Source organism: Parambassis ranga, chromosome 6 (assembly GCF_900634625.1).
Source record: "Parambassis ranga chromosome 6, fParRan2.1, whole genome shotgun sequence".
Lineage (NCBI taxonomy): Eukaryota > Metazoa > Chordata > Actinopteri > Ambassidae > Parambassis > Parambassis ranga.
This window is the reverse complement of record NC_041027.1, coordinates 5,214,384-5,238,992: the sequence shown is the minus strand read 5'-3', so window position 1 is coordinate 5,238,992 and position 24,609 is coordinate 5,214,384.

The window sequence follows — 24,609 nt, the reverse complement described above, 5'->3', positions numbered from 1 at the left end:
CATACACACACAGTGTGTAGACACACAATTATGTGCTAAAATACTCCCTATAACTCCATATACAAGCCGGAAACTACACTACATGAGCACAGGCCTGCAGGTAAAGGGTTAATATGGTAATTAAGTTGTTAACTGTAAAAATCACAAATGTTACCTCCTACCAACAGGGTAAACCACCAACAATCAAGAATGCATGATTATTTAGTGCCATGGCTGTGCAGTCAAAAAAAGTGTGGTTATAATGTAAGTCTATGGGACAAAATGGGAGAAAAAAAGAAAATCCAGTGCTGTGCAAAAACTAATAATGCAATAAAGTCAATTTTTTTACTGATGTTTGACATGACCAAGACTGTAATAAAGGTTAAAAAGAATCCAGTCCACATTCACCTTTTCTATTAAAAATGAGCCATTTTGTGTTTTTTTTTTTCAATTTTCAGCACCACCCCTTATAAAATTGGTGATTAAAGGGTTAAAATCCTGGGGGAAAATGATTTTTTCACTACTGTTGATTAGAACTGAAGTTAATTAAAAGGTCTATGCAAAAAAATTTCAAAAAAATATTTATCTAATATATTTTTAAAACCGTTAAAGTTAGGGGACATTTTTGTCCCCGAACAACACATTAGGGGGTAAAATTTGCCCACAGTGTACCGTTGACCTATGAAAAATTTTAAAATCATATTAACAAAATTTATGTAAAATTAAGCTTATTGAGGAAAAATGATGCAATTTGTCCACATATTGACAAAGTTATGGCCAAAATAAACAGAAAAATTTCTCTCAGAGGACAAAAATGTTTGTCTGATTTCTGTACTGAAAATGTAAATTAACTACACATTGTCAATTTTAATTATAAGATGATTTCTTTGATTATTTTAACCTGTTCAGATCCTTTGCAATGGAAATCAATAATATATATTCGGTGCGTGAGTACTTTTACTTTTATTACTTTAAGTACATTTAAAAGTAAGTACTTAAGACTTTTACTTAAGTAGGATTGTTGATGTAGCACTTCTACTTTTACTTTACAGTACTTCCTCCACCACTGTATGTAATCATTATAAATCACTCTCTGCTATCCTTTTTATCACACAGGTGTGAGCCCATTTGAAAGAAACTATAGCTGGTTAGCATGACAACTTAAATGAACTGTAGATTTCTGCAACACAATACACACCTCTTTGCTATGGGAATGTTTAAACCCTTTTAAAGGTAACAGTTGTATTACTTCTTTAAAAGAAGCATGGATCCTTCCTCTGAGAAAGACTTCGGATCACAACTACCATCTACACTGCCTTCGACTATCCTCTACAACTTTAATTGCTGAGCAATGAATAAACAAACAAATAAATCTAGTTTTGTCTATACATGCACGGCAATATTCTTTAAACTATTTATTTAACCCTTGTGTGGTATTCGGGTCAAATTGACCCGTTTCAAATTTTTACAAGGATAAAAATGTTAGAAGTATACATTTGTTCTACCTGAAACTCCATGGCCTTAGCTTATTTTCTGTGATAAACATGTACAAAAAAAAAAAAAATAATTGAGCACACTTGCTACTATACCCCACACATTTACATCCCTCATATGGTATTCGGGTCACTTTGACTCACATAGATAGATGTACACACACATTAAGCACATCTAAGCACTGAGAAGCTCTCTGATCTCATTTTCCCGCTCTCTTGACACTGTGTCATGTGTCCACTTATTTAGAGCAATATTTTGTAACATTCTGTACATCAAAGACACTATTTGTCTTACACCTGCTGATCAAGGGGAGAGGACAAACGATATAAATAGCTCTACTACACAGTAGAGAATCTTCCGCTCTCAATATGACCAAAAGATTCAGCTGGCAGAGGGCTTTAGAGCTCATATTTGAAGAGAGCCAGGCACACAGCAATGTGAAGAATATGAAGACAATTTAGAAATAAATTCTGATTCTGAGAGTGAATTTGAAGATGACCAGGAACAGGCACTGAACATGCAAAGAACTCCAGATGAAGCACTACAAGGAGCTGCTGGAGCAGCCCAAGAGCCAGCCACTGGAAGAGGCCCACAGATATCTTTGTCAAAAAATGGAAAGGCTGTATGGTCTTCATCCCCAGTGGGAGAACCCCCTTGCTCAGCTGCTAACATAATACGGATAGTACCAGGGCCCACAAGATTTGCAGTGACGCATGTTCAGGATGTAAAGTCATCCTTTGAGCTGCTGATTCCTCACTCAATTCAGAAAATTGTTCTGGATATGACCAATCTTGAAGGGAGACGTGTTTTTGGTGAGCAGTGGAAAGAGGAGGATTTCATGCATCTGCATGCCTACTTTGGCATCTGTCATCTGAAAGTCTGTGGGATGCTGAGACAGGGAGAGTGATTTTTAGAGCCACAATGTCTCTGAAGAGCTTCCATGTATTTTCAAGAATCATCAGATTTGACAACCAGGAATCAAGACCTGTAAGACAGCGTGTAACCGGGGATGAACGACTTGTGGGGTTTACAGGCCGCTGCCCTTTCAGGCAATATATGCAAGGTACGGCATCAAAATCTGGTCTGCCTGTGATGCTGTTTCATCTTATGCATGGAACATGCAAATTTATACAGGGAAGCCAGAAGGAGGGGTTGCTGAAAGAAACCAGGGAACATGAGTGGTGCTAGATATGTCACAAGGCCTAAGTGGTCACAACATTACCTGTGACAACTTTTTCACATCATACAACCTGGGACAGGAGCTTCTCAAAAGAAAGCTGACAATGGTTGGAACAATGTGCAAAAACAGGACGGAGCTCCTACCTGAGGTTCTAACTGTGAAGAAAAGGCCTGTGCATTCCTCTAACTTCCTGTTCACAGTCAACACTGCTCTGGTATCTTACATACCAAGAAAGTTCAGAGTTATGTATGATTTGACAGTGACAGTGGATATTAAATTTACAAAAACAAATCAAACTTCCATTTTTAATTGTGTTCTAGTAGGGGTGATTGCAATAATTTAACATATATGTTGTCTCTGTTGTTTGAAATTGAGATAAAGGTCATATATGTTAATGGCTTATGAAGTTAAATTTTGATTTGTAATTGCTTTTAACACCCCAAATATGTCCCGGGTCAATTTGACCCGAGGGATACCAGAGAGTCCCAAATGTGAAGAAAACACAAGGGTTAAATCCATGGTAGTATCTCATGTCTTCATGTCTGAACTGGCCACCAACTTGTGATATGTTCAGGGTCACACCTCTTCTGACAAGAGGCCTCAGTGGTTCAGGCAAATGGTGTCTGTGTGATTGTTGGAGCTCTAATGTCAATCTGAGATGGGGTTAAAAAAAAACATTTTTGCAAGGACAGATGTAACTTTATAAGAGATGAATGTGTTAAGTTTATAAAGTTATTTGGATCGGCCTATTGCACGCAGCTTTATTTGTGAGGCTCCTTGAAGGTGAAATGATGCAGCAGAATTCTTGACATCATTACTTACTCGTCAACTGTGTTTTTGTCATAAAATACAACATTCTATTGGGAAAGAGATTTTCAAGTGGAGCGTGTGTGAAGTAGCAAAAAACAGTCAATCCATGTGTGAAGGTGCATCCAGTAATTTCCCTCTGAACCTCTCAGTCTTTACTGTTTTGGTGCTTGTATTGCTAATTACTTTATCTATTGCTCTGTTTTTGCTAATTGCCTGCGCACTCATCTTCTCAGGGATTTTAGGCTTTCTCTCCCCACAGTCACAGATGCAAGTTTAGTTTTGATGGGTTCATTTGTTTGGCTGTTTTTACCCTTCAAAACATCACTGCTGTGCTCCAAGTGACGCCCTGTCACTCGTGTTACAATTTCTGTTTATTTTCCTCCACGCTTCTGATCTTGGAGGTGTCACTTATACTTGTTGTCTTCATTTAACTCTGAGGCAGAAAAAAAGGATTGACAAATATTATTGAATCAGCGGGTCAAGTGTGAGGTTGCAGCAAATACGAATTTCAAGAGAATTATGTCCCTTTTCAGCAAATCAGTCATAACAATCTGCAGGAGGATGCTGACAAAACAAATTCAATGTAACAATCCAACTTAAATCCCGAGAGTAATAAGAAAAGTGTTGTCAACAATGACATGTTTAACTTCAACGTCAAACAGCTCAGAAAAAGTCTTGTTAAGAGCCAATACAGTAAATGTATAGCGATCGCTTCACCAACTCCTCCAACTTCACGTTCTCCTGTGTGGCTAACAGCAGGTACTGCATGCTGTAGGAGAGTAATACCCCGAAGATGAATCTGACAGCAGTGGTGAAAGTGTGCAATAGTGTCTCCTACAAATTACATCCATAAAATACTAAATCATGCTATTGTTGTTAGGTTGTTTTTTTTTTTTTTTTTTTTTTTTTAAATGTGACTGCTTGTTTCATCATGATGAATCAAATGGAAATCCGTGAAATGAGAGAAAAGAAGAAAGAGAATAGACCAGCATCCACCCTGGAGAATTGTTAGTAATTAACCACAACTTGTTGGTGTGATTGTGCAGTCAGTATCAGATATACAGTATACTGTATCCCAAACAACAAGCTGAAAAAGGCATGTGTTTGTGACAACAGAGTAGTGATGACATTATAAATATCAGGGTATACCCTGATATTTATAACTGTCATCACGCATTCATTACTGTATACTATACAGTAATTATGTGTACACCCAGAAGGAAGCTCTTGTAGAAAACATAATGAATACTCTAAGAATGAGGCTAAAATAACCAACACCGTTGGAACAACCTGTCCCAAAGAATAAATTGACATTATTGAGCCAAATCTTGAATTAGCGATGTTTTTGGAGATTGTATCATTGTCAGGGCAATGATCTATGAAATTTATAATCAGGAAACAAGCTATTCATTTTAAGGCGACAACAACTTGTGTCTCCCCCTACTGGTAGATTGAGGAAATATATTACAATATGAGACTTGTGTGCCTACAGGTGAACAGGTTACAGAACTTGGTGTAACACAGAGACTGTCTGCGGATTAGTCTGCAGATTAAAAACAAAGCTAACCCCGGCTGGACCTAAGAGAACAACAGAAGGCTGAATGTCTCCACAGACAGAACTAAGCTCTTACACCGGTCTAGTTGCAGTAATTCACGCTGTATGTGACATACAAGGAACAAGGAAACATTGAGATTGCATATTATATAATATATACATGTTAAATACACGGGTCTGCTGAAATTTTTAAAATCAGACAAAACATTGTGACAACTTAGGAAGAAAGAATTAACCCTTGAAGTACAAAGCATAAGGTGTATTAGACTGAAAGCCTGTTGGTACTATTTCAAACGAGGTTAAATCTGTCTTTGCGTTTTTTACACATTGAATTCCCGTCTGGAGACAGTATGTGCTATTACATTCATTATTATTATTATAAGCTCAATAACACCACGAACAATGTGCAACCAAAACACCAGCAGAGCACAAGTGGTGGTACAGGTGAGGAAATCTTGAGGAGTCTCACCTTCTCGACCAGAGCTGCAGTATAATGAGGAGAAATGAATGTGAAAATAAAAGTTGGAGAAGAGAATTAAAGCTGGTTTTTAATATAACAGTGTGAACAGGTATGTTAATTTATTTCACCTCAGCATGCTTCTAAAATCTGTTTCTGAGAATATCTGAGTGAGATGGAAGTTAGTTGCTGTTGAATTCACTGTAATATGAGCAAGTTCAAGAATTTAAAATTCGGTCCTGATTGTGTGTGTGTGTCTGTAGACTAAGGGTCTATATGACGTCACAGTAAAGTTTACATAGGACTTTTAATTAGTTTTAATCTCTTAGATATTTATATATTATGTCTCCTTCCATTATGAAATGTGTTATGTTGTTGTTTTTTTCGTCCCATAATCTACTTTATTGTTTTATGCAATCTCCTATGTATCATTTTCTTGACCTGATTTGTAAAGCACAATCTTTAACTACAACCTCACCATGTTTTTTATGTCTAATTCCAACTACAAGCTATGGAACTGACAAACAAATAAATGGTGCCACAGGTGGGACACCTGTTTGAAAGTGACACATGGACAGTTGGTATCAGTGTACAGGACAGGAACACAAGACAAGACCAAGTGCTTGACCTAATTTCTATGCAAATTAGGAGTGGCCAATGTGATGCTTTGGCTAATGATCAATCCTGAGGACACATACCGGGCTCCATCTCTTTACCCATTAACTGCTGGACTTACAGCCATTCTTCTCATTTTGATCCTCAAAACCAGCATTTAACCAACTAAACACCAGACCTTTTTAATAGGAAAGGATCAGTTGTTTTAATGCCATACTAGTAGAATATACTGTTAAAATGTCCTGCAACAGCAAACAAAGCAAGTTGAATATACTTCTAACACACACACACACAATATTATAAACCCAGCATCAATGAGTAAACGAAACTCTGCTCCTATTAAAATGCAGAACTGTAGTAGACAAAATATTAGTTGTCTATAAAAACATCATCCAAACACACTGCAGGCTTCTGTAACTTGAATCCTCTGAGCAGCAGTGTTATGTATGTTTAGCAGTACAGAAATGGCAGAGTTTCTGCAGGCTGGTCAGCTAATTAAACGACTGCTTGGCCTCTGCGGCAGTTAATGCTGTTCAATTATGAATGAGAGATGGGGTGAAGAGGGCAGCGCGATCAATGGGAGTGAGAGTTGTAGGGATGGAGGAAGGACCGGCGCAAAGTCAGGATAAAAAAAAGAGATAAAAAGCAGGAGGAAGGAAGGAGTCGAAAGGACGAAGGGAGACATCAAAAAGGAGAGGGCAAGCATGGAGTCAGAGAAGAGGGGAAGACTAAAAGAAAGATGCATGAAGGAATCGTTCTTAAACAAACACAAAAGGATCATATGTCAGTGTTTTTTGCAGGTTTAAACTAGACCGTCGAGGGTCTAATTTAGTGTCAGTCTGGCTGAAAGAGGCCTGTTGGCGACATGGCGCCTGGTGTTTGTTTCGGTCCACCTGACAGCCAGAGGCCCCTCTCTTTATCTCTCTCTTTCTCACCATCTTTCTGTCTTTTGTCACATCGTTAGATGAATAGAAGTTGTGTCGCCGTCAGCCTGTTCTGTCTTTAATATGAAAGAAAATCTTTTATTTCAGTCCCTTCTGTTAAATTCCACATACTATGAATAAATTGTATAATAAATAATAGAAAAAAAATATATAACCTAATCTAATGTGTAAAACTGAGCACAGGTAAAGATGTAAAATTCTGCTTCATTTATTAAACAACTGATCTTTGATTTCACACAACGTTAAAGCATTTCTAACCAAATGTTAGGTTCATCACCTGCTGCCATAGGTTACACAAAATGGTAATGGTAAGTATATATATATATATATATATATATATATATATATACTACCGTTCAAAAGTATGGGGTCATGTATATATGTGTGTGTATATGTATATATATATATACTATAGTGCCAGTTTTACGAGACCAGATCTCTGTTACAACTTTTGCAACAAGCAAAATCCAGCTCTTGTAGCATGTCAGTAGCTTGGACTTTGTATTAACCATCTTAAACCTTATTTTGAAACGTGGCTGTTGACTCATCACCACTCTCCATGTTCTACTGCTCTGCCCCAACCTATTTGTGTAACCCAGTGTTATTTCCCTTGACCACCCGCTCCTGCTCCAGTCAAAATCAATCCCGCCGAACCCGACTCTCTACCTGCAGCATCACCCCAACCAGCAGGTGGCACTGTAGTCGATCGCCTATGTCAAAAGTCGGCTCTGGTCCCACTTGGACTACTACCACTAACCAGCAAACACAAGACCTTGTGGCAACTGGAGTCTCAAGGATAGTTTTAGTTTAAGGCTGTTGCGGCTGCATTTGTAACTTATATTACAGCAGATGACATGATTTAATTATTTTCTTTGAAATCTGTTTTTTTTTTTGCAGGAAATATAATTAAAAGATATTTTTGAATGCTTTATACGGACTACTTTATTTCCTCATTGCAAACCTAACAAAGCAGCTGCTGGCTGCGGTTGCCAAATATGACACACATATTAAATGATCAATAACGGTTTTAATATAAAGCAGTAAATGTCTCGTGTCTATTCAGTTGATTTTAAGGTCAACATGGGGACTGTGATAAGAAAATTATGGAAATAAAAAGACAGAGTGCAGCTGAAGTGGTTAACAGTGTCCTACAGCGTTTCCCTGCAGGACAGAGGCATACAATATGCAGCTAGTGCTGTATATGTAATATAGACACGTAGGCACATATGTATAGACAAATGTGGACATGGACACACACACACACACACAGAAAATTAAATCAGTGCAGAGCTTGGCACTTGTGCCTCCCTGGCCCCCAACCTGCTGGCTGATTCAATTTTCTGGGCAAATCTGCCGACAGTGACCGCTAACATTCACCTTTAGATGGGGCGAGAGAGAGTGAAAACAAGAGTGAGTGAGAGAGCGAGAGAGAGGGCGACAGAGAGAGAGAGAGAGAGGGGGAAAGAGGGAGCAAGGTTGGCAGGTTGGGAGAGGCAAAGAGGGTGATAGAAAAGGTGACTGTTACCACACACTTTTAGAGTTACACGGGGGTGTGTGTGATGAAGGTGAATGCCAATACTATACCTGAAGGGAAGCGGACGGGAAGGAGAGTCTGCCAACACGCAGCTGTACTCCAGAGGAAAGGGAGTGTGAGGAGAGGAGACTTAACACTAAAGAGGGAGTCGTGGTGATTTACGTCACGTTTCTGGCTTTGTTGGTGACATTTTTTTTTCTTGTGTTATTTGTCAGAGGGGTGACCTTTGGATGAATACTTGCTTAAATGTGCCTTAGAAGGACAGTTTACTCAAATATCATATTTATATGTTTCATATTTGTCGTTATCCACAAAAGGTTTTAGTGTGAGCTTTGGAGATTGGGCTTTGTTGTCAAAAACTCAATGAGGAACTATTTTCTACCACCTTTACAACCCATGATGGCAACCCACCGTTTTTGAGATGGGGCTTAGTTACATAGTCACAAATCACAAGTCACAAATATATAGTGTACATAAAATGTAAAATTACTCACAATAATCAGCATCGTGTTTTATAAAGAGGGCAAAATGACAGGGGCTTTGTAAGATCAAACTAGAAACACACAAGCACACACACATCATCCACACCCAAGCTGCGGCTGTGACTCCGTTACATCCCATGTTAGAATCCAATATCTTTCCTCTTGATGAGGTGATTGCAATCACAAATCTGCTGTACACACACACACACACACACACACACACACACAAATACAGAGAAAATCTTCTGATCTCCTGTCTGTCTTCTTTCTCTTCTTCAAAGTCTGTGTCCTGTCGTGTTCAGATGCTGTCATTAAAAGTGATCCTTGACGGAAACTGCGCAGAAACAAGGAGGAACAACATGGAAGGCACAGACTGCGAGAGATGTGAAGGAATCTGATCAGGGATGAAGATTAGGAGGAGGAGGAGGATGAGATGGAGATGAGATGAGAGAAGAGACAAGAGGAGAGGGCAGCACTGTGATTCTGTTAATTGGAAGCTTTCTTAAAAAGTGACCCCATTGCTGCAATTACACTCCCAGAGATAGTTTATTACCACACACACACACACTTTACTCATTACACTGTGTGCCTCTACACATAATGTAACCGTGCACAAAGACATTTGCAATTGTTGTTCTTTTGTACTTTGACTCAAAATTAATTAGCTATGCAATATTCTGCATATTTATACGACTGTGAATTCAATAGACTGCATCTTTGTCTTTTCCAGGAGCAATGACGTCAAGAACTGCAGTTCCTCTGATGGTCACTTGAGGCTGGCTCTTAAAAGTGAGTCAAGACCTCAATTTTAAAATGTCCAGCAGTGAAAAACATTCTTAAAGCCTGGAAAATAAAAAAAACTATTTCACTCTCCCACCCCTCAAGACTTATAAACATGCCAAAAGACAGGTATAATAATTCTGGTTGCAGCCACCTTATGTAAATCCCTTTGTCACAATGGGTAAAATCATAGAGCCTTACCTTAGCATATAGTACCTGAGGTAATGGGCTCTGCCTCTGCATGTGAAACTGCCTCGTCATCACTTAAAAGTTAGACACATGGTGCCAGAAACAATGAGAAAGGTGAAACGTATCAAAGAAGACAGGCAGAATTAGAGATAGGGGAGCAAGAAGCCACACAAGACAGACAGAACGATACAGTGACGGACAGATAAACAGAGAAGCAGGTGGAAAGAAAGGCGCAGAAACAGAGGAGGTCACATATGCTCACTTCCATAGACATAAGCCCTGATTAAATTGAGTGTGTAGTAGCTGGCTGCTTTACAGGTGTGTGTATGTGTGTGTGTGTCTGTGCGAGGGCGAGAGTGTGAGTCCTGTAATATTGTGTGCAGTCCCATGGGCTGTAGCTGAGCAAACTCAATCAACTCCCACTCACCTCTGTGGCCCTCCCAACACTGTCAGGCCAGGACGAGACACTGGCCCCACTCATCCTCTTGGCCTGAGACAGAGAGTCAGAGGCAGAGAGGGGAGGGGGAGGGGGAGGGAGAGAATACAGTGTGTATGAGTATGCACGATCAGGTGTGTCCTTGACAGAAATAAAAGCAGAGATCTTCTCTGAAGTTTAGCATTCACATGTATCAAGTTCCTGTAATGTGTAACATTGCACACAGTCATTTTCTTAGTCTTTATTAAAGTTACTGTAGTTGTTCTGACTCCTGTATAATTGTCCAGAAAACACCCTTCAGTGTCTCCGACCTCTGACCCTGCACACACACACACACCTGTCCATCAGCAACATCTGCTATGACAAGCTGCTGCTGAGCTAATGGACGGTCTACTTGCGAAGCGTCAGGAATCACCAAGCACGGAGGACAGGTGGTAGTGCCTGAGACAACACCCATCTATCAGCTGATCAATCATAATTGTCCCATTTGCATATTTGCCACATATTCACAATCATCATTCATTTATGCAAATCTGTAGCAGGATATAGGATCCGAAGAGAGAGAGAGAGGAAGAGAGAGGGGGGTCAGGACTGAACCTGAACCTGTTGGTTGCTGAGAGATCAAATTAGAGCTTTATTTAGATTTATGCAGATGTTAACAGTAATGATATACAGCAGGCACGGTGCCCTTGTGTGTCAGTGAAGACATTAATGCATCTTGGGCCAGAGCACTGAGACACACCGCCACACTGTTCAAATGCTGTATGTTTAAAATACATGTCCAACCTCACTGGCCTCATTTGCATCGCAGAGTAAAGCAGGATTCATATATTCATGTTATTCCCTAATTTTGAATGACTGAATACTTTATCACACGACTTTCTCACTGTGTCTCAGCAGTTGCGTCACTCTGACATAGTAATTCCACAAACTTTTCACCATGATCAATAACATGATTGTTGAGGAGTGAACAACCTCACCATTATGTCCGACCTAAAACTGAAAGGAGCGACCAATTTCAGGTTATGACCAGTGCACCACTTCAACCCTGTGTGTAACTTAGATTTGTATTTTTTATGTCATCCATGTCTGAAGGAAGAAGTTAGCATGTGCTTTGGATATAAGTGTTTTGTTTGGCAACAGCCCCTCATATGGATGCTCACTATAATAATAGGTGCAGCTACGACCAGTGGTGGACGAAGTACTGAAGCTTGGTACTTAAGTAGAAGACAATTACAATTACGCAGCAAAATATATTTATATTTTATAAGTAAAAGTAGAAGTGCTACATCAACAATCCTACTAAATGTACCCAGAAGTTATGCTATGGACAGCTACTCAAGTCTATGTGTCATGAGGCAGTCTGTGGGCATCAAGTAAACAAATGGATGATAATAAATGGCAATAATAAAAAACAGATATTCATTATTTCTACTGTGTTCATTTTAACTTATAAAACTTCCTGACAGCAAACAAAGTATTTCTGCTAGGATTAATGTTAATCAGATGAACTTGTGTTAGCAGACAGTAGCTAACTAGTTAGATAATTGAGTCAGTGCATTGGCATCATGATTGAGGCACATTATATATATATATATATATATAAAGAAAAACACAGCGCGACACCTTCATCCCCATACAGAGTCTGAACTCCCTTCAGTCCAGCAGTACAGTCCGCACAGATGTATGAATAAATCTGTATTTATAAAATGTAACAAGTAACTATAAACATTGTAGAAATGTAGTGGAGTAGAAAGAACAGATAATAGCTGCAACATGTAGTGGAGTAAAAGCTAGGTAAGCCTAGCCCTGGGTAAGAGGACAGATACACCCTGAGCAGGTTGCTAGTCCACCGCAGGGCTTACATAGACAGACAAACAACCATTCAAACTCACACCTACTAGCAATTTAGTGGCGTCTTTAGAGCGTGGGAGGAAGCCTGAAGCCCGAAGAAAACCCACGCAAAGTGATTCAAAACAGAAATCTTCTGTGAGGCGACAATGCTAACTATTGCACAACAGTGCCACCTCCTTATACTAATCCAACAATCTAACTTATGACACAGTGCAAAGATTTCCAAAAATGGCCCCTTGCTGATAGTATTTTGGCCTATTCTTTTATTTTGAAAAGCAACATTAAAGGATGGTCCTTACTCAAGACTTTCAAGTCCAATTATGAGATGATAATGATGATGATTATTGTGCTGCTGTTTTGGCTCAGGTTTCAAATAAATCATCTCAGTATTAAACAACAGAAGGTCCATTTTTTTAAGGTTTCCTAGAATCACAAGTCCCTCACTGACAAAAGCTTCGGCACAACACAGACATCACTTTTCTTTTTCAAACCCTTTTATGTGCAAACAGAGCTGTTCCACACATTTCTGTGAGCCTGGGATGAGCTTAGCTACATATCTCCCTAGAGGTGTCAACAAGCTGCAAGTGAGCACACTCTATGCTAGTAGGCCTTTCCACAGAAAATAATTATCCATCCTCCGTCAAACTCTTAAATACACAAGCAACAAGCAGACACATGAAAATGAAAACTGATCGTGTTGCTGTAATAGATCACAGGCAGCTTCAGAATCAGAGGCTTCACATGGTGTATCAGTAAGTGTATTGGTAAAGAGCAGCATGCATCCACTGATGTCATCAAAATTATAGTGCCAGTATTACAGCATGTAAGTCTGGTTTAGCACTGTAGTAAAAAAACAAGCCAGTAATATGAATGTGCACCAGCATGTTTACATTTCAAAGCATTCATACATGGGGTGTGCATGTCCATATTTTAAAAACGCATATGCCATTTGACACGTGAGAGCGGGTGTGCCTCTGTATGCTCTTGCAGTACTTACTGTCCAAGGAACGCCGAAAGGTTATTGGCTTCAAAACAGTTCAATATGTCAAATAAACACACAGCTCAGTGAACAGCTGGAGAACAGAGCGTGGAGAGAAAGACGGACAGAGGGTGAGAGAGAGAGAGAGTGAGAGAAGGACAGAGATGAAAAGGAATAAGAGGTAAAGAAAGACGGGACCAGGGGCAAAGACAAGGGAGTGTGTGTGTGTGTGTGTGTGTGTGTGTGTCGTGTGGAAATACTTTAAAACTTCCTCACTTCTCAGTGCCAAAAACTTCTGCCCAGCTCTCTGTTAAAGACAACCTGGGTAGTTGTCATAGTGACCAAAGCTGGTTTCAAAAGGACTGAAAACTCAATCATAATTCACACTAAATTCAAGGATAAAAATGTCACAGTGCACATGAGTGGTGGCAATCAAATGTGTGTGTGTCTGTGTGCTATATGTTGAGGGGTCAGAGTGTGAGAGTGATCAGAGTCTGTATGACTCACACTGTTATCTGTCAAGTCACAGTGACACCCATAATACCATCTGTTTATCAGCGCTTTGATAAATGACAGCTTAACACCAAGGATGTCGCCCAAATCAAAACAGAGGGATTAACACTTGTGCTGAAATCACAGGAGCAGTTTGTGACCAGCCCAGTCGACTTTTCCACACACAACAGACTGAGTCAGAGCGCGTTCACTGCCGTCTGCCTGTTTATGGTGAGAAAATAATAACAGATCATCTATGAGAACATCAGTGATATAATTACCAACAGATATCATATCATTTGTGTTTGTCTATAATGCTAATGGTTTCAATTAATGTTCATGGTGCTAATATTAACAGACTAAATCTAAAGTATCATTATGATAAACATTTTTAAAGAGGACTTGGTATTAAAGTTAAAAGAAAAAAAGGTAATGAAAGATGGAAAAGTAGCACCCAGAGAAAATTTGGATAGTAAAAGGTGCTATATAAATAAAATTGAATTGAACTGAATATCTAATCATGCACTCCTACACAAAGCTACATTTCTTCTTCCACTGAAAAGCGACCTTGGCTTTGGTGGAATAAAAACAAAGAAGCAGGAAGGGGAGTGGTGTGTGAGCTTTCTATGCAGAGAGTAAGTATTCCTGTGCGTTAAATGGAATTTATTTTAAATGTGGCCTCAGGCAGGTTTTGCAGAAGATAAAGCAATACATCAGAACTGGGAAGCAAACAAGGAAAGCTAATGCTCTGATTTGTCTTTGTTTTCTATTGTCTCCTCTCAGTTTTTTGTCAAGAAGTTTTGCTGCTGTAACTTTATTTAGTGTCTGTCGATGTGTGTGAAAGAGAGTATGAGGGTGAGCACATGTGAAAATATGCAGACAATCATAGGTCATGCAGAGAAGCAATGAGGAAGTTTTCATAGGAACAATATTGTGTGTGTGTGTGTGACTGTGTAAGAGAGAGCAAGAGATTTTGCTGATCTCAGTTTTTCACTTACATGGGCAAAAAGAGTTTTGGGGTTTTAATTTGTGTGTGTGTAAAAACATCATAAAATAATCTGATTGTAGTGGGTCTTAGTTTTAGGTAAGTACAACCACAAATGAACAACAACATTTTTAATCGAAGGTGGGCTACAGCAGGCTCAGAGGTCCCCCACCACATATAAACCATGTTCCCCCACCAAACAGAACTGATGAAGCTGTCGCATGCTTGCTTATATCATATCAACATATCAAGTGTTTGTGTGTGTGTGTGCTGTTTGATAAACATGGCAGGCTATATTGATAATATTAAGCATTTGACATTCATTCTGATCCCACATTCCCCTTTAAACATCCTATAATAAAGTTTCTGTGGTGAAAATCAGGGAAAGCCATTTACACTGTAAAAAGTGCATAGATGTTCACTAGCCAATTTTATTAAAACTGTCAGCAGGGAAAGGCTATCTCTCTCTCTCTCTCTCTCTCTGTCTCCTCCACAGCTTTTCATTTCGATCACATTTTCTCTGGAACCCCTCATCCCAGCAGCTGTCCCTCAGGCCGAGGCTAGCAGTTAATGTTATTTCCATTAAAGGCCCCCGTTTCTTTTCCAACTGTTGAGCTGCACTTCCAGATATACTAAAATGTGATATACATTAAGATTTACATTTTGATGTTCTTGCTGAGAGGCTATTTATTTGTTTTTTTGGAGGGATATTGTTGGAGGCTATGTGAATATCTCTGGCTGTAGACTCTTAAGCTTTGGTTCTCTGTTACATAGAGGGAAATGGGTCAATGCAATCAATGATAACAGAAGGGGGCGATGGAGAGTACACTGATGAGAAAGAGAGAGAGACTAGAGAGGCAGAGCTGACAGGGAGGAGCGCAGACAGCTCGATGCTGAGCGACCATCTGCTGAAGTTTTTCTCCTCTGCACTGTGGTTTGTGATAAACCGCATCCTGCTCTGTATCTTTGTTGTGCAATCACACACACAGATACACCATCTCTCCACATCTTTGATCTTTCACCTTTATTTCCCGTACATCTATCACCATCTCTGTAAAAACACAGGCTGTCTCATGCTAAGAAGAAAAGCATGAAGTAGATCCCATCTGTGCGTTGTCTCAAACACCACGCTTTCAAAGCCACAAACCTTTTCTTGACCATTGAGCAAACATTTCGTGCATGTCCAAGTTAACATTCATCCTGGACAATATGCATTGGGCAATATAGACTGATTTTATAGAGTGATTTACTGTCAGGTGCTTTCTATGCTTTCGGGGGGAAAATGATGAAGAGCTATAATACATGCATTTAGTCAGGGTTATTGTGCATCTGTAGCAATTATTCTACCAAAAGAAGAGTAACAAAATAAAAAAAAAATGTCAATCAATACCCCTATCCCCTATGATAACCCCTATCAAGCCCAAGTGAACATATTCATCCACTAGTCAAACACTCACATAACATAAAGTTTACTATGATAGAAAACAGGGGAAGCTGGGAAACACAGAGAAGCTGATAACAGGTAAGTTTCATCCATCCATTTTTTGAACCCCCTTTGTCCTCTAGTACAAGGGTCAGAGGGGGGGCTGGATCCTATCCCAGCTATCTATGGGCGAGGGCATCCAAACATGTAGTGTTAATGTACAATGCTGGTGTTAGTGTAGGTGTGGTCCTGCTAAAATACATCTGCATACAAATTTCAAAATGGCGACATCTTAGTGGCAGGAAGTCACTTAAGTGATATGCAAGATTTTAAACCCTAAAAACCCAGTACATATTTTAAGCATTGTTCATCCCTGACACTTTATACTTCACTGCAACATAATGTCCTGAATCTTTTTTGTGACTACAAGAAGAAAGAACTTAAACATGTCATTTGTGCCATATAACATAGTTAAGACAATATTACCACAGGTGTTACCAGTCTCTACAAACCAGTTTCTTTTCCCTTTACTTTGCACATCATCCTGCAGATCAGCCATAGGTGTCCTTGGCTTTTTCTCATATTGCTGCTGCAGTTGAAAGAACTAGTCATGGCTCAGAAATGTTAATTTATAAACTCTTATTTGTGCTCACAATTTCTTTTGGGCCAATTTCTAACTGAGGACAAAACGGTTTTGATGAAATGTTTTTAAGCTTTTTCAAACTGAATGGTCAAGGACAGTGAAAAATGTTAAATGATTCTGATGCCTGTCAGAAAGCCCTGAACAACCTCTGACCTTGATGTTGTGAATGTACTATGGCTCTGTTTATTGTGGGTAGATCTCACTGAAGCTCACTGTATGGCCTACATGTTTAAAGCTAACTCTCATATACAATATATCATACACGTAGCCTAGATCCATGTTTAAAAGTGACTGTGGGGCAAAGAATGTAATAGCGCTACACAAAAATTCCACACAGGACGATGAGGTTCAAAAAAATAAAATGAAATAAAACAACCGCAGACTTCTTCTACCTGCCACAAGCTTCTCTGTTTTCTTCATACCATGGTGACAAGGCTGGCAATTTGATGTGAGCTACATTTTACCCTCAACAAAATGGTAAAGGATATATAAGCACTACTCGTTTTTATTTACCGTTCAACCACAAGATCAGACCGTTCAATGATCAGGGAAATACAAAAAACCCTAGAGCTACATGTCAGAAAAATCTTTATCCTAATGGCCAAAAAATAAAAGAATCAGGGTTTTGAAATGTCATGGTCAAAGTCCAGACCTCAATCCAGATGAAATTCTGGGGTGGGAGAGGTCTGTGCATAAGCAAATGCCCATGAACCGAAGCATCTTTTTGGCTTCAAGTTTTGATCAATAAAGGCACCCGGAAAAAAAAGTTATATGTTGATGTTAGTCTGAAGCTGTTTGCCTAATTCTACATTTTTTTTATCATATTTTCTACACAAAAAACATAGAAATAACAAAGGATATGAACTTTTGAAGGGTTGAAATGGCACACTAAAACAACAGTGACCTTATTATTACAACACAAACACATAATTGTCCCTGATATCAGCAATGCATCCATCTGTAAATGCCCATATGCATTCGTCATAGTGTGGATGTGTATTTATGTTTAAAACGCCTATGGGTCAATGTGATACAGTGATCACGGTCTGAATGATTAATGCTGGTTTCTGTCAGCTCACATTAACTTCCTAAACACGGCATTTATCAGGCTCTGCTGTACTAGGTCACTGCTTCCCAATTAGTTGGAAAGTGCACACCAGTTTTGACCTCACCCCTGAAGCTGTGACTCATCTACTTAAAAAGGGAGAAAGTTGGGCCTAATGAAGCAAATCAATTCAGGAAACAACGGCGGTGTTGTGATCTGTGTCTTGCAGCAAAAACAGTGACAATGAAAAGGCTTTAATAATATTCATAGACACCCAGAATAGATGCTCACTACTGGTGGCAACTGTGTGTGTGTGTTTGTTACAGTTTTCAAGCATCAAGTAATTTGCCAAAAACGATCCAAATAACTTATATTGTAAGGTGAAAAATAGATATTTGCTGGCTGTAAAAATGTGTAAGCTTTAATTAAATACTGTGAATTCATATTTATATTCAACACTGAGAAGTATCAGATCACGAAGGACTATTTATTACATTTTGCAGGGATCATAAGAAGTCAGAACATTATAGTGTTATCTAATTTGACTATATAATGCCTCCTATACAAAGGAGCAGAAAATGTTATATTTTAAAGTACAAGAAATGTTTGTCCACTTCATTTGAACCACTTCACCACTAACATTGTACTGCACAATTGAACAAATACATAACAAGGAGATTATCAATGCCGTGGCTCAGTCGACAAAAGCGGTGAAACGGTGCTCACAGCAGTCCGCTGCGATTTCTTCCTCCAATAATCTGTCTCTCAGTATCAAATTGCACTGATGTGATGTGATATAAGCACAGAGCCAACGTCTCTCTCTCTAGATTTCTGCTTTTCCAATAATAAAAAAAAAAAAGAGACGTGCAGAGTGCTTCTCTCAGGCTCAAAGCATACGGGCCCTGCCAACAGAGGATAAGAGAGCAAGAGCAAGAGATAATTTTATATGCAGGGAGGGGGGAAAAAAGAGGATAGCCAGACAGATAAAAATGAAGAGTACAAGAGTTGCCAAGATTTAGAAGGAGATACATTAAGAGGAGAAACAGAAGGAAGAGGAAATGACAGATAAATGGGCAGAGATGGGTAATTATTAACAGAGGGACAAACTAGGCCTAAGATAAAAAAAAAACAGAAAGAGAAATCGACATAAACAAGAAGGATAGACAAAGAGACAAATATAAAAAGCAACACAGAAAGAAAATCTTTAATCATAAAGAAGTGTAAGATGGAGAAAATGGACAGGACTAAGAGACATACATACACAAAGGTAAGGGTGCTACATCCTAAATTCAGCCATGATCATAACCATCAGTTTAAACTCATTTACCAGGACACACCATAGGCCAGGACTTGGCAAATTTTGGGTTTTTTTTTTTTTTTTTCTTTGCAGAGGTCACATTGACCTCCATAGACAAAGCAAAGGGCCACAGATCATACTTTGCTTTCTTTCTCTAAAGAAAAAAAATGTGTGTGTGTGTGTTCTGTTTTCCTTTAGGCCGGATGGGTCTATGGGCTCCCTCATGCTATTGATCAAAGACAGTTTAGAACGATTAAATGTTGCAGTACCCCTTTGCAGCAGGCAGAAGTCTGATTGGTCAGTTGATCACTTCAAATGTGAGCTGGGTCCTATCAAGTACAGTGTCCACAGGAAAAATTAATTGTCAAAATATTCTATATTAATAAAACTGAATTGCACAATAGCACCACGTGGCAAAAAATAAAAATAAGAATAAAAATATTTCTACAAACAAGAGATTGTAAAGTTTGTAAGATATCGGAAAGGACAAGAGAGCTCTAGTAGTAAGCAACCAAGTTTTGCAAGATCTTGCAAAAGTTTCTCAGGGCTCCTGGGAAAAAAAAAATAGGTTTGGACATCACAGAACAGGAGCATAGCATTTCTCCCTTCATGACCCCATTTGGTAAGATCAACTGACCAATCAGTCTGCACTATCAAACTGAAGTTTATTTTTTTTATATTGTAGTGACCTGGGGTGGGTGTGTGTCCTGACGAGCCCTCAACTGCCTGCCAGTCCTGTTCGTGCACGGGATTTCTGAGGTGTGCACATGCAGTGATTGGACAGGCAGAGTGGAGGAGGGATGCCAGTGGAATTGTGGGTGTTGTGGTTCATTTTGAGAGAAGAGTTATATTTTACTGCTCTGTTGCTGTGGTTGCCGAACACACTTGGTTTACCAGTTTTGTAGCAGTTGTTCGCCATTCTGCTGGAGCCCGTTTTGGGAAATTAAGCAACAGCCAGCGTCTCCGGGCCGTTCCTTTACAATATATAAGGTAGTTTTAGCACCATAACTTCACCCAACAACTGAAAACAGTTGAAAAACATTAGGTTCAGAGGTACATTATGTTCTTGGACTTTCAAGTGGAACACTTGTGCAGAGGAAGACGTATTCACAGAATTGTAAAATAGCTTTAGGTAAAGGAATCTTGTTTATTATAATGCAGTACTATTATCAGTGTAGTCCACAAAAAATCTTATTCAACACTTTTACTCCCACGGTGTACTTGAGATCTCATCTGTCCTTATCCTTCCAGAGTTTAGAGGTTATCAAGTGCCTGCTAAATCAAAGAAACTAAAGACTGTCAGGGCTCTGATCTGATCAGGGACCCTGTGTGAGAAACACCAGAAGAGAGTTCAAAGTAGTGATACCTACTGGCTATCTGAATGTAAAATACCAAGGACTACCCACCTGGCTGCAATCATCATCTACCTTTACAAACAGATGGGGTGGCCCTGCATATTAGAAAGGCCACAACACACACCCCAAGAGAATGTGCTCCAGCATTTAGTGCTAGGCCATTTTATAGCTTGATTTTCTCTACATACTCCTCAGCTCTGATTGACTTCCAGAGTCCCAAGGGCAGGGCAGGAAAGACAGGAGGATAAAAAAGTGAGAAGTGTGTGACATTTACCTTCCATATTCTTCAGTAAACAAGAACAGAAGGGATAACCAGGGGAAAGACAGAGAGGGAAAAGGGTGGATGAATGTATGTGACTGTTACTGCGCAGCTGTATAAATATTGAACATATGCTACACTCCAGAATCCATATTACTCTCCCTTGAGCAGAATGGCAATGCTGAACCTCAAAAGCACAAGTCAGATGGATAAGGAGAGGGATGTTTTTTATTAATTTTTATACTGAATGCTGCAGTTGTTACCATGAAATGCTTTGGCTATGATTACTGTGTGTGTGTTAATGTGTTGTTTACCTTCCTAGGAGAGGTGACTAGTCACTGATTCAGCAGAAATGCCCAGCGTGGGATGAACTCTCTCAGCGGTCATACAGAAAAACACACACACACAGATTCTATTTCCTCACACACATACAACTGTCACAATTTCTCAGAAAAAGTCATCCAAACATCTCTTTGTTCTTTTTTTTCCTCCTGGTTCTATACTTTTCCTGTGTTTTTATTCTCCCCTTCCTCACTTCAGTTCTCAATCCTCTGCTTTTTGTCTCCCTCGGCTCTTCGGCTAACAAACCAGAAAAGCAGACTGGCCTGAGGCTGACATGAATCTCCCACTGTTAATGTTGTGTGTAAAGGCATTTTCATCTTCCTCCCTTAATATTGGTTTTCTGGTGGTGAATATGAGTGTAAGCATAATCTAAAAACGTGCTCATTGTGTGTCTTAAGTTAGTGACTAAGACTAAGGCTCTAATATGGCTCATCAACTCATCAAGTCTGCACACAACCGTCCATCTTTATTTGCGTGTCAAATGTAAAGTTGCATTGTGGTTTTGAAGCTGTTCATGCTGGACGTACAACATCAAAGATTTCTACATGTGTACATTTGCTGCAGGGAAATCTATCCAAGCATCAGAAAGCCCGCCTCTTTATGAATCTGTAAATAATCAGATTTGTCCTAGTTTAGATGGTCATTTGGGAAGAAACATGAAATCATGTAATGTGTCACAGTTATACACATCAAAGACTTCTACATGGTAATCTGCAGAGTTTCCACAATCCTCAGTGCTTTTTTTAAATGTAAGAATTCCATATATTTTTAAGACTTTTACTTTTGAGCAGTCAATATTTAAAAAATTTATGAGGGAGCTGCCGACATCAAACAACAAACAGTTATTATCATGCTGGTCCCTGATCTTCAACAACAAGAGCATGCATATTTCTCATTTCTTCTTCCAAACACCTACACCTGTTTGTATGTTAACTCCCATTACAGTCTACTCATTAAAAAGCTAAGGGGAAATCACAGAAATACAGTGCTCTTAACAAGCAGCATCCTGCATTCCAAACAACTAGAACAAACCTTCACCTGGACAGACTAAACAGAACTTGATTACGGGTCAAAAGTCACTGTATAAAAAAAAATACATATATTTTTATAAATATACAAAATATTTGAAAAAAATATTTGAACCGCTGCTGATTTTGTAAGTTTGAAACAGTGAGAGACAGAACAAAACAATCCAGAAAAAAAAGGATTTAAAAACATTATACATTAAATTTTGAATAAATGAAATAAGTATTTGATCCCTTCCTGAAACAAGCTTTAGTACTTGGTGGCAAAACCTTTTTTGGCAATCACAGAGGTCAGATGTTTCTTGTAGTTGGCCACAAAAACACAAAAACACCCCCAAAGCATGATGTCTCCGCGTCCATGTTTTATGGTGAGTATGGTGTTCTTGGAGTCTTAGACAGCATTCCTCCTCCTCCAAACACGGTGAGTTGAGTTGATACCAAAGAGCTGGATTTTGGTCTCATGTGACCACAAGACTTTCAGCCAGTCCTCACCTGAATCATTCTGATATTCAGTGGCAAACTTCAAACGGGCCTGTACATGTGCTTTCCTGAGCAGGGGGGCCTTGCGAGAACTGCAGGATTTCAGTCCTTCACAGCGTAGTGTGTTAACAACTGTTTTCTTGGTGACTGTAGTCCCAGCTGCCTTAAGATCATTGACAAGTTCCTCCCGAGTAGTTCTGGGCTGATACCTCACCATTCTCATTATCATTGACAAGTTCCTCCCGAGTAGTTCTGGGCTGATACCTCACCGTTCTCATTATCATTTAAACTCCATGAGGTGAAATCCGACCAGACCGAGGGAGACTGGCAGTTATTTTATGTTTCTTCCATTTGTGAATAATCACACCAACTGTTTTCACCTTCTCAGCCAGCTGCTTGGCGATGGTCTTGTAGTCCATTCCAGCCTTGTGCAGGTCCACAGTCTTGTCCCTGACATCCTTGGAAAGCTCTTTGGTCTTGGCCATGGTGAAGAGTTTGGAATTTGGATTGATGGATTGCTTCTGTGGACAGGTGTCTTTTATACAGGTAGGTATACAGGAGCTGGGAGGGCTCCCAGTGTCAGCTCCTGACCAGAAATCTGGCTGATTGATAGGAGATCAAATACTTATTTTATTCATGAAAATGTGAATTAATTTCTAACTTCTTTGAAATGCATTTTTCTGGATTGTTTTGTTATTGTTCTGTCTCTCACTGTTTAAATAAACCTACCATTTAAACAAAGGACTGATCGTTTCATTGTTAGTGGGCAACCTTACAAAATCAGCAGGGGTTCAAAGGTTTTGTGGTGATAAGTCAAAAGTCAAATGTACACTACTTTAATAGGAGGTATTTCTTTGGTGACTTGGATTAAGGATTGAAGGGTTTGGTCAAGGCTAATGGTCAAGGTCACAGTGATCTCATGTTTTTTTCTTTTGCTGTGAACACTATCAATACATTAGAAATACCAATGGCTATTGAAGGTCAAAGGTCATATATTGTCACGTCATCACAACATATGACGAACTGTATGTGTGCGGCAGGAAAAAGACAAGTTCCATTACATGTGTAAATGCAACCAAAACGTCTGTATATCAGACTTATTTCCCTGCATTTCCTCTTTCAGTCTATGATTATGATGCATTTAAGCCATCCAACAATCTTCTTACAGTCACCTTTTAATTCTACCTGGTTTGTGTGTTTTACAGTCTGAAGACTGGGTTCAGTGTCACTTGAATATTGCAGCTGCATTTCTGCTGCATGTCAGCAATCTGCAGTCAAACAGACAACTTCCTTCTACTAGAACCTGAGTGTTCTTGACTCAGCTCATGCCTGTAAGGTTGCAAAAACTTGATCACCAGAAGGATGGAGAAGAGGATACAGAGGAGGGCAAACCCATTGCATAGGTGGAAATAGCAGAGGGTAGTACTAAAAGCTCTTGTCTGACCAAATGTAATAAATGCAACAAACTGTTCTGAACTGTAGATGTCCAAATTAAGCTGCTTATTCCATCTCAGTTTCAATGCTGAGATTTCTTTTTATAAGATTGTGCTTGATGAACAGATATATCTTTAAAAAAATCTGTTGTTTAAAGCTTCCTTTTTCCCTCTGTATATATTCCCTCCATTCTGTGTGTCATCATGTCCTTCTGTGTTTCTTACTCCTCTCTGTTTCTCTTTCACCCCTGCGTTTCTCTTTTGTCTCACCTCCACAGGTGGCTGAACAGCTGGGCAGAGAAGCAGAGTACTCTGATCCAGACACACACCTGGACACGACAAGACAAACCACAGCAACTGCAAGAACAAAGGCGAGACAAGGACAGCTGTACAAAGCGGCGCAGCAAATATGCTACTTACTGATGCTACTTATGCTACTACTTTCAGAAACATTGACATATTAAATAACAATGTAGTAATGCAGTAAATTGCCCTTTTAACATTTATCTAAGTGTCTGTTTTGTTGCATACTGAACTGCTCC